The sequence below is a fragment of the Pseudophryne corroboree genome, chromosome 1 (genome assembly GCF_028390025.1).
Source record: "Pseudophryne corroboree isolate aPseCor3 chromosome 1, aPseCor3.hap2, whole genome shotgun sequence".
Taxonomy (NCBI): domain Eukaryota; kingdom Metazoa; phylum Chordata; class Amphibia; order Anura; family Myobatrachidae; genus Pseudophryne; species Pseudophryne corroboree.
Window position 1 is genome coordinate 161,516,677 of NC_086444.1, and position 11,034 is coordinate 161,527,710.

An 11,034-nucleotide genomic window follows, 5' to 3' on the forward strand; every position below is an offset into this window, starting at 1 on the left:
TGTCCCTGGTTCTACCGCTTTAAAAGAATCTGCCGATTGTAAGATTGACACTACACTCAAATCCATATACGTTGCTTCAGGGGTGGCCTTAAGGCCTATTATTGCCTGTGCATGGATTTCTAAAGCCAAAGTAAGGTGGTCAGGCACGTTACTAGAGGATTTAGATACAATGGACAGAACTGACATTGAACTGTTTTTATGTAACATACAGGATTCTGCAGGGTTCATGGTGGAGTCCATGAAGGACCTGGGTACACTGAATGCAAGGATATCTAACATGTCGGTCTCGTCTCGCAGGGGACTCTGGCTACGCCAATGGCCTGCAGATACGGAATCCAGGAGAAGTGTGGAGAACCTACTCTACACAGGTCAAGCTCTCTTTGGGGAAGCGTTGGATGCGTGGATTTCCACGGCAACTGCGGGTAAGTCACCTTTTCTTCCCTCAGCTACACCTTCTGCGAAGAAACCCTTTTCTTCATCTGCATCGCAGTCCTTTCGGACCGCTAAGACAAAAAAGTCCAAGCCTCCTACCACCTTCTTTAGAGGTTGGCGGGCAAAATCCAAAAAGCCTGCACCTGCAGGTTCCCAGGACCAGAAGCCTGCTTCTGGTACCTCAAAATCCTCAGCATGATGGTGGACCACACAGCCTAGAGGACGGGCTGGTGGGGGCGAGACTCAGACGTTTCAGCCAGTCTGGTTGTCATCCGCCCTGGATCCCTGGGTACAGGATATTGTGTCCCAGGGGTACAGACTGGAGTTTCAAGAAATCCGGCCTCACCGATTCTTCAAATCAGGCTTACCAGCTTTGCTGACAGACAGGGCTATCCTACAGGAAGCCATCCAAAAATTGGAAAAATTGGAGTTCATTGTTCCAGTTCCACCTCATATGCAAAACATGGGTTACTATTCAAACCTTTTTGTGGTACCAAAACCTGGATGGTTCGGTCAGACCGATTTTGAACTTGAGAGAGAGCGGTTATTTCAGGTCTGGAGGAGGGGGAGTTTCTGGTATCCCTGGATATCAAAGATGCGTACCTCCACATTCCGATTTGGCCGCCGCACCAGGCTTATCTCAGATTTGCACTGTTAGACAGTCACTAGCAGTTTCAGGCACTGCCATTCGGTCTCTCCACGGCACCGAGGGTGTTCACCAAGGTGACGGCAGAGATGATGGTTCTCCGCAGACGGGGAGTGAGCATAATTCCATATCTGGATGATCTGCTGATAAAGGCATCATCCAGAGAGAAGCTGTTGCAGTCCATTGCTCTCACGACTCGTCTGCTCAGGGACCATGGTTGGATCCTAAACCATCCAAAGTCACATTTGGAGCCGACAAGGAGACTGTCTTTCCTGGGGATGATCCTCGACACGGAAGTGCAGAGGGTGTTTCTACGGGTGGAGAAAGCGTTGGTGATACAAACAATGGTCCAGGATGTCCTGAAGCCAGCGGGGGTATCGATTCATCAGTGCATTCGCCTTCTGGGGAAAATGGTTGCCTCTTACGAGGCTCTACAGTTTGTAAGATTTCATGCTCGATCCTTCCAACTGGATCTCCTAGACAAGTGGTCTAGTGGTCGGGTTCTCATCTACATATGCACCTGAGGTCTGTCACGGAAAGAAAGGATTTCACTCCTCTGGTGGCTACAAAAGCCTCACCTTCTGGAGGGCCGCAGGTTCGGGATTCAGGACTGGGTCCTTCTAACAACGGATGGAAGTCTCCGGGGATGGGGCGCAGTCACTCAAGGGGAAACCTTCCAAGGAAGGTGGTCAAATCTGGAATCCAGCCTTCCAATAAACATTCTGGAACTAAGAGCCATATACAACGGTCTTCTCCAAGCGGTACACCTTCTGCGAGATCGGGGCATTCAAGTACAGTCGGACAATGTGACGACGGTAGCGTACATAAACCGACAGGGCGGAATGAAGAGCAGAGCTGCAATGTCAGAGGTAACAAGAATTATCCTCTGGGCAGAAAAGCATGCGGTGGCACTGTCAGCAATTTTCATTCCGGCAGTGGACAACTGGGAAGCGGACTTCCTCAGCAGACACGATCTCCATCCAGGAGAGTGGGGCCTCCATCCGGAGGTGTTCACGGAGGTGACAGATCATTGGGGTGTACCTCAAATAGACATGATGGCCTCCCATCTCAACAAGAAGCTTCGGAGGTATTGTTCCAGGTCAAGAGACCTGCAAGCAGTGGTGGTGAACACCCTGGTAACTCTGTGGGTGTTCCAGTCGGTGTATGTGTTCCCTCCACTTCCACTTATTCCAAGAATTCTAAAGCTCATAAGGAGAACAAGAGTTCAGGCAACCCTCATTGCTCTGGACTGGCCAAGAAGGGCTTGGTACGTGGATCTTCTGGATCCACTGTTGGCAGATCCGAGGCCTCTTCCTCTTCGGGAGGAACTGCTGCAGCAGGGGCCGTTCGCTTAGCAAGACTTACCGCGGCTACATTTGACGGTATGGAGGTTGAATGCCAGATATTAGTTCAGAAGGGCATTCCGAACAAGGTTATTCCTATCCTGATACAGGCTAGGAAAGGAGTAACGTCTACACATTACCATCGCATTTGGAAAAAGTATGTATCTTGGTGTGAATCCAAGAAGTTTCCTACGGTGGAGTTTCAACTGGGACGGTTTCTCCTCTTCCTGCAAGCAGGTGTGGATATGGGCCTGAGGTTGGGATCCGTGAAGGTCCAGATTTCGGCCTTATCCATCTTCTTCCAGAAACAGCTGGCTTCCCTCCCTGAGGTTCAGACTTTCTGGAAAGGGGTTCTGCATATCCAGCCTCCCTTTGTGCCGCCTACGGCACCCTGACATCTTAACGTGGTGTTACAGTTCCTCCAGTCGGATTGGTTCGAACCTCTACAGGAAGTTGAGGTCAAGTTTCTCACGTGGAAGACTGTCACTTTGTTGGCCTTAGCTTCTGCTAGACGTGTGTCGGAGTTGGGGGCTTTGTCTTGTAAAAGCCCCTACTTGGTCTTCCATGATGATAGAGCTGAGCTCCGGACACGTCAGCAGTTCCTTCCGAAGGTTGTGTCGGCATTTCATATCAACCAACCTATTGTGGTGCCGGTTGCTACCGACTCCGCAATGTCATCAAAGTCCTTGGATGTTGTAAGGGCTCTGGAAATTTATGTGAAGAGGACTGCTTGTCACAGAAAATCGGACCCTCTGATTTGTCCTGTATGATCCCAAGAAACTTGGGTATCCTGCTTCTAAGCAGACAATATCTTGCTGGATCAGGTTCACTATCCAGCATGCATATTCTATGGCAGGATTGCCGTGTCCAAAATCTGTTAAGGCCCACTCTACTTGTAAGGTGGGTACTTCCTGGGCTGCTGCCCGGGGTGTTTTCGGCTTTACAGCTTTGCCAAGTGGCTACTTGGTCTGGGTCGAACACGTTTACTAAGTTCTACAAGTTTGATACTGTGACCTCTGAGGACCTAAAGTTTGTTCGTTCAGTTCTGCAGGAGCCCCGCGCTATCCCTCCCTTGGTACATCCCTATGGTGCTAATGTGGACCCCAGCATCCTCTAGGACGTTAGAGAAAAAAGGATTTTAATTACATACCGGTAAATCCTTTTCTTGTAGTCCGTAGAGGATGCTGGGCGCCCGCCCAGCGCTTCGTTATCCTGCAGTGGTTACTTGGTTCAGTTCTGCTTTGTTCTTAGTTATGTACAGTACTGCGTTATTACTTGGTTCAGTAATGTTATTCAGCTGTTGCTGAGTTTTCAAGCTAGTTAGCTTGGTTTGCTTTGTTTGTGTGAGCTGGTGTGAATCTCGCCACTATCTGTGTAAAATTCTTCTCTCGAAGTTGTCCGTCTCCTCGGGCACAGTTTCTAGACTGAGTCTGGTAGGAGGGGCATAGAGGGAGGAGCCAGCCCACACTATTAAACTCTTAAAGTGCTAGTGGCTCCTAGTGGACTAATGTGGACCCCAGTATCCTCTACGGACTACAAGAAAAGGATTTACCGGTAGGTAATTAAAATCCTAATTTTTTTTTTAAAAAGCCATGTCGACCTTTTCATTTGTCGACCATTTGTCCATGTCGACCATGTCAATGTTGACTAGTAGTGGTCAACCTAATGAGTGTCGACCTTAACATTTTCGACCATTTGAACGGATACCCTACAATTGGCGGTCCCAGATGACAAAACTCTCACACAAACCAAACCAGAAATATGAAAAAAAAAAAAGGGTGTCTACCTTTTTTGTGTCGACCATTTTTCATGTCAACCTTTTGCACTGTCTACCTTTTGACTATGGCAACATAATGTCTAACGTGGTGTCTATCTATCTAGACACTATTTATCATCCCACACCCCAAGAAGAGTCCATCTGGGAATGCAGTAGTAGCTTAATGGGTGTGGCCAGCCAAAACAGAGGGTCTTGTCCATTAGAGGACATGCAAAGTACAGTGCCCCTGTATAAAGGAGAGGACAGGGGTGTGTCAGGACCACGCACTTTGATTGGTAGAAGGGCTAAACTTTATGTAGTTCTGCCACAGAACAGAGTTCATCCACGATCCTGCTCACCAAATTACTGACCCTTAGAGGCGGAAATGGGGATGACCAGTGATTTCCCCTGTACCCGTGTGGCTATGTTCAACCCTGTGTGGCTGGATGACACATTTAAATGAGCTTCAAGGGATGGAGATGACATTGGATGTTTTGTGGAGTATCTCTAAACCTACAAAATATCTTTGTCATGAGGGGTGCTGGAGATGGAAATTGTCCGTCACTGCATTTTCGTCATGCGGACACTATACATGAGGAAGCAAATTTATCGGCACAAAATACTAATGTGAACAAAAACATTTTGCAAACACACGACTTAAATAAGGCAGTGAGCTGGGCCACTGAGACATTAGATGGGCCCTGGTGTTAGAGTGGGGAGTGTGCAATAGTGGGGGCATTGTTCTGTATCTCCGGCCCAGGCTCGCCATACAAGTCCCTGCCCAGGTAATCTGTACTCACCACTCACTTCTCTTGGTGTCCCTGACACTGAGCATTAAGAGGTAAATGGAAAAGTGGAAATTAATTAGGCGGTCGTCCAACGTGATTGTAGGCAGTATGTTTACTTAACATTTTCACTTTAATCTCTGATACAGTTCAGCAAGTGATTCACAAAGGTGGTGTGCAGCTATGTAAGCATGCAGCAGTTAAATAGGTGCATTTACACAAGTTGCTCCCTGTTTCCCTGGTGGCTGCGGTACATGCATTTCTTAACTGAACCTAGCATTGAAGCTCCTTTCGGTTTGTCATATGGGGGGTAATTCCAAGTTGATCGCAGCAGGAAATTTTTTAGCAGTTGGGCAAAACCATGTGCACTGCAGGGGGGGCAGATATAACATGTGCAGAGAGAGTTAGATTTGGGTGTGATGAGTTCAATCTGCAATCTAAATTGCAGTGTAAAAATAAAGCAGCCAGTATTTACCCTGCACAGAAACAAAATAACCCACCCAAATCTAACTCTCTCTGCAAATGTTATATCTGCCCCCCTGCAGTGCACATGGTTTTGCCCAACTGCTAAAAAATTTCCTGCTGCGATCAACTTGAAATTACCCCCATGGTTCTAGATCAGTCTCTCTCATTTAACGTTCTCATGAGTGAATTAGCAGACAGAAGCTTCTGCACAGGTTGGAAAACAACACAGTTTACAGCATGGGTAGTTGTGTATGAGTGCCAGCTGATAAAATAATGGGCACCAGACCCGCTCTGTATCTGAACTAAATGAAGCAGATTTAACTCTAACCACTGGACACGGGAGCTGACCTTCGCCTCTACGTCTAATGTGGTTGCATCCCACCTCTACACTGGTCTGTAACGTCTGCTGATCTCATTCCTGACTCTGCAGCTTGTCATTATACAGTGGTTTCCAGTGTCTCTCTCTCTCAGAAAACACAAACGGTGGATCATGTAGCGGATGTGTAAATAGAACACAGTTGGAGTTGAAGGAGTAGCAATCCATACTCAGTCTGTCACGCTTATTCCGAAAACAGAAAATAATCCCTTGTTTCACATTCATCCATTTAAATGCTCCAACCATGACTCCCAAATGCCACACTTGCTCACACATCGCCGGTACGTCGCCCTATTGTGTACAAGCAGGCGTTACAACCGAAAAAAATTCTCATACGTCCTAGAGGATGCTGGGGATGCTTCAAGAACCATGGGGTATAGACGGGATCCGCAGGAGACATGGGCACTTTAAGACTTTAAAGGGGTGTGAACTGGCTCCTCCCTATATGCCCCTCCTCCAGACTCCAGTTAGATTCTGTGCCCAGTGAGACTGGATGCACACTGAGGAGCTCTCCAGACTTTCTCAGAAAAAAGACTTTGTTAGGTTTGTTATTTTCAGGGAGACCTGCTGGCTACAGGCTCCCTGCATCGTGGGACTGAGGGGAGAGAAGTCAGACCTACTTCTCTGAGTTCAAAGGCTCTGCTTCTTAGGCTACTGGACACAATTAGCTCCAGAGGGTTCGATCACTTGGTGCGCCTAGCTGCTCGGTCCCGGAGCCGCGCCGTCACCCCCCTAACAGAGCCAGAAGACAGAAGCCGGGTGAGTAAAAGAAGATCAGAAGACGGCTTTTGAGGTACCGCGCTGCGCGCCATGCTACCACATACAGAACGGCACTGAAGGGTGCAGGGCGCAGGGGGGGCGCCCTGGGCAGCATGAATCCTCAAAAATACGACTGGCAGAAGTGTATCAAGTGCCTGGGCACTAATTACAGACCCCCGCCAGTATAAATATGAAAAATTAAGCGGGACTGAAGCGCGCCATGAAGGGGGCGTGGCTTAGCCCTCACAGCTCTGACCAGCGCCATTTTCTCTTCACAGAAGCTGCAGAGACGCTGAGCCTGGTCTCCCACACTGCTGTACAAGTAACGGGGGGGGGGGGGCACAAGAGATTTGGTGCTAATTATTTGATAGTAAAAGCGTTAACAGGTCTGGGCAGTAGTTTACTCGCTTCAGAACCCAGTGGCGTGCGGTGAGATCATATACGTACACACACACACAGTGGTCGAAGTGGAAATTTTGGCAGGGGTATGGAAAAGTTAAGGACGCAATTATGCGTGCGACCCAGAGAAGGGGGCGTGGTCACCCAAAAGGGGGCGTGTCCCTTTCACCTTATAGCACACGGTACAAGACGAAATTCACCTTGTAGCACACTGAATGAGCCGAAATTCACATAGCACACTGAATGAGCCGAAATTCACCTTGTAGCACACTGAATGAGCCAAAATTCACCTTGTAGCACACTGAATGAGCCGGAATTCACCTTGTAGCACACTGAATAAGCCGAAATTCACATTATAGCACACTGAATGAGCCGAAATTCACATTATAGCACACTGAATGAGCCGAAATTCACATAATAGCACACAGAATGAGCCAAAATTCACATTGTAGCACAATGAATGAGCCAAAATTCACATTGTAGCACACTGAATGAGCCGAAACTCACATTGTAGCACACTGAATGAGCCGAAACTCACATTGTAAAACTCACATTGTAGCACACTGAATGAGCCGAAACTCACATTGTAGCACACTGTATGAGCCGAAATTCACATTGTAGCACACTGTATGAGGAAATTCACATTGTAGCACACTGTATGAGCCTAAATTCACATTGTAGCACACTGTATGAGCCTAAATTCACATTGTAGCACACTGAATGAGCCGAAATTCACATTGTAGCACACTGAATGTGCCGAAATTCACATTGTAGCACACTGAATGAGCCGAAATTCACATTGTAGCACACTGAATGAGCTGAAATTCACATTGTAGCACACTGAATGAGCCGAAATTCACATTGTAGCACACTGAATGAGCCGAAATTCACATTGTAGCACACTGAATGAGCCGAAATTCACATTGTAGCACAGTGATTGAGCTGAAATTCACATTGTAGCACACTGAATGAGCCGAAATTCACATTGTAGCACACTGAATGAGCTGAAATTGTGACAGCAGGGACAGCCAGAGTGACAGCAGGGACAGGGAGAGAGAGAGTGACGACAGGGAGAGAGAGTGACAGCAGGGAGAGAGAGTGACGACAGGGAGAGAGAGTGACGACAGTGACAGCAGGGAGAGAGAGAGTGACAATAGGGACAGGGACAGTAATGACAGGGAGAGAGGGTGACAGCAGGGGAACATTACCTGACTGTGGTCAGCGGAGGCACCAATGGGCAGCGGCAGTGAGGTCCCTCTGACCGCCATTTGTTGCGGGTGGCGGCTGGTGGCAGTGATCGGCTGGCGGTGGTGAGCTGCGGGCGGTGGTGGTATGCGGCGGGCGGTTGTGAGCTATTAAAGCACTCTACACGGCCGCCGAGCAGGGATGAGAGCACCATGTGTAGCAGGATGGCCACTTCCCTCGCCTCCTGCTGCACTTTAATTTCAGGGTCAGTGGAAGAAGTGGTGGTATACCATACCGCCCCACTTCGAACACTATATATATATATATATATATATATATACTGTATATATACATATATATATATATATATATATAGATGAGAGGCAGGGGGAGGGCAATCCACCACTGCCTCCCCCAGTTCCCTAGTATCGCGGGAGGGCTGGGAGCAGGAGGACACCCAGCGGCATCCAGGCACAGCGGGCGGCTGTGGCGATGTAGATGCTGATGGTCCACCGCAGCGCCCTCCTTGGTCTGCTTCAACGCCGGGTCCCGCTGCCTCTTCACCCCGCCGGCCGCGTTACTGTAACTGTGGTGATAGCTCCAGAGTAGCGCCGGCCGCCGGGTTCCGCTGCCTCTTCACCCCGCCGGGTCCCGCTGCCTCTTCACCCCGCCGGCCGCACTACTGTAACTGTGGTGACAGCTCCACAGTAGCGCCGGATCCCGCCGTTGCTTCCGCCCGCCGCATAAGGTTGATTGGACCAGCGGATCCAGCACTGGATCCGCTGTCCAATCACATCTGCCTCATTGACAGGGGCGGGTTTCCCCTGTCAACGAGGCACTTGTATAAGTGCCGCTTTCCCCCGCTGGTTTTAATGGGCTTTCTAGCCCAGTGTTTGTCCCCCCTCTCACCCTGCTTTAATCTGTACCTATTGTTAACGGGAGGCACTGCTATCAGTGCTTCCCAAACAACTATTCAGCATTAAAATGGTTAGGACAATGTAAAGAAGTTACTTATGACACAGAATATGTGTCATAAGTGTCTTCTTTATATTATTTTAATCATTAATGACAGGGGAGGCACTGCCTCCCCTGACTGCACATCCCTGTCAGAACCGGGATAGGCGCTGGGTTGTGAGCTGGCAGAACTCCCTCTGTGTTTCTCTAACTGGCTTTGTTGTGGGTCTGTCTCCTATAGCCCCAGTGTGGTTGTGGGTGTCGGTACGTATGTGTCGACATGTCTGAGGCTGAGTGCTCTTCCCAGGAGGAGGCTGGAGTGGGGACAGAAAAGGCTGTGGGAGTGACCATGTCGGCACCGCCGACGGCTGATTGGGTAAATATGTTAAGTGTTTTTAATGCAAATGTGGCTCGGTGGACTAAGAGATTAGATAAATCTGAGTCTAAGAACCAGACATGGAGGAAATCCATGGAAGATGCATTGTCACAAGCTCAGACCCCTTCGGGGTCACAGAAACGTACATTTACCCAGATAACAGATACGAATACCGACACGGACTCTGATTCCAGTGTCGACTATAGTGATGCCAGATTGAATCCTAAACTGGCTAAGAGCATTCAATACATGATTGTGGCAATAAAAGAAGTGTTGCATATAACGGAGGACCCTGCTGTTCTTGATACTAGGGTCTGTATGTATAAAGGAAAGAAACCTGAGGTGACGTTTCCTCCCTCTCATGAACTGAACGCTCTTTTTGAAAAGGATTGGGAAAATCTTGACAAGAAGGTACAGGTTCCCAAAAGAATTCTGGTGGCATATCCGTTTCCTTTTGGGGACAGGGAAAAGTGGGAGTCAACCCCCACGGTGGACAAAGCTCTATCGCGTCTATCCAAAAATGTGGCGCTTCCGTCTCTCTTGACACGGCAGCCCTAAAGGATCCTGCGGATCGTAAGGAGGAAAATACACTAAAATCCATTTATGTCACTACGGGTTCGCTACTCAGGCCTGCCGTTGCTTCGGCATGGGTGAGTAGCGCTATTGAAAAGTGGGCAGATAACTTGTCATCTGAGATAGATACCCTAGACAGGGATAGCGTGCTTTTGACTCTGGGTCATATCAGGGACGCTGCAGCATATTTAAAAGAAGGTGTAAGGGATATTGGCCTTTTGGGATCAAGGGCCAATGCCATGGCAGTCTCAGCTAGGAGAGCATTGTGGATTCAGCAATGGAATGCTGATGCTGACTCTAAGAAGGCGATGGAGTCTTTACCGTTTAACGGTAGTGTCTTATTTGGTGACGGCCTCACTGACCTGGTATCTACGGCTACCGTGGGTAAGTCGTCATTTTTACCTTATGTTCCTGCATAACAGAAGAAACGCCCCACTCTCAGATGCAGTCCTTTCGGGCCAATAAATTAAAAAAAGGACGAGGGTCCTCCTTCCTTTCTGCGAGAGGAAGGGGAAAAAGGTCACAGGCTGTGGCAAAGTTCCCAGGAGCAGAAGTCCTCTCCGGCTTCTACCAAATCCACCGCATGACGCTGGGGCTCCTCTGCGGGAGTCTGCACCGGTGGGGGCACGTCTCAAACTCTTCTCTTCAGTCAGGTCTGGGTGCACTCGGACCGGGATCCTTGGATATTAGAAATAGTAACCCAAGGGTACAAATTAGAGTTTCAAGACGTGCCCCCTCACCGATTTTTCAAATCGGCCTTGCCAGCTTCTCTTCTAGAAAGGGAGGTAGTATGCGCTGCAATACTAAAGCTGTGTCAAAATCAAGTAATTGTCACAGTTCCCCCGTCACAACAGGGGGAGTGTTTTTATTCGAGTCTGTTCGTGGTCCCGAAGCCGGATGGCTCAGTCAGACCGATTCTGAACCTAAAATCCCTCAATTTCTTTCTGAAAAAATTCAAATTCAAGATGGAATCTCTCCGAGCAGT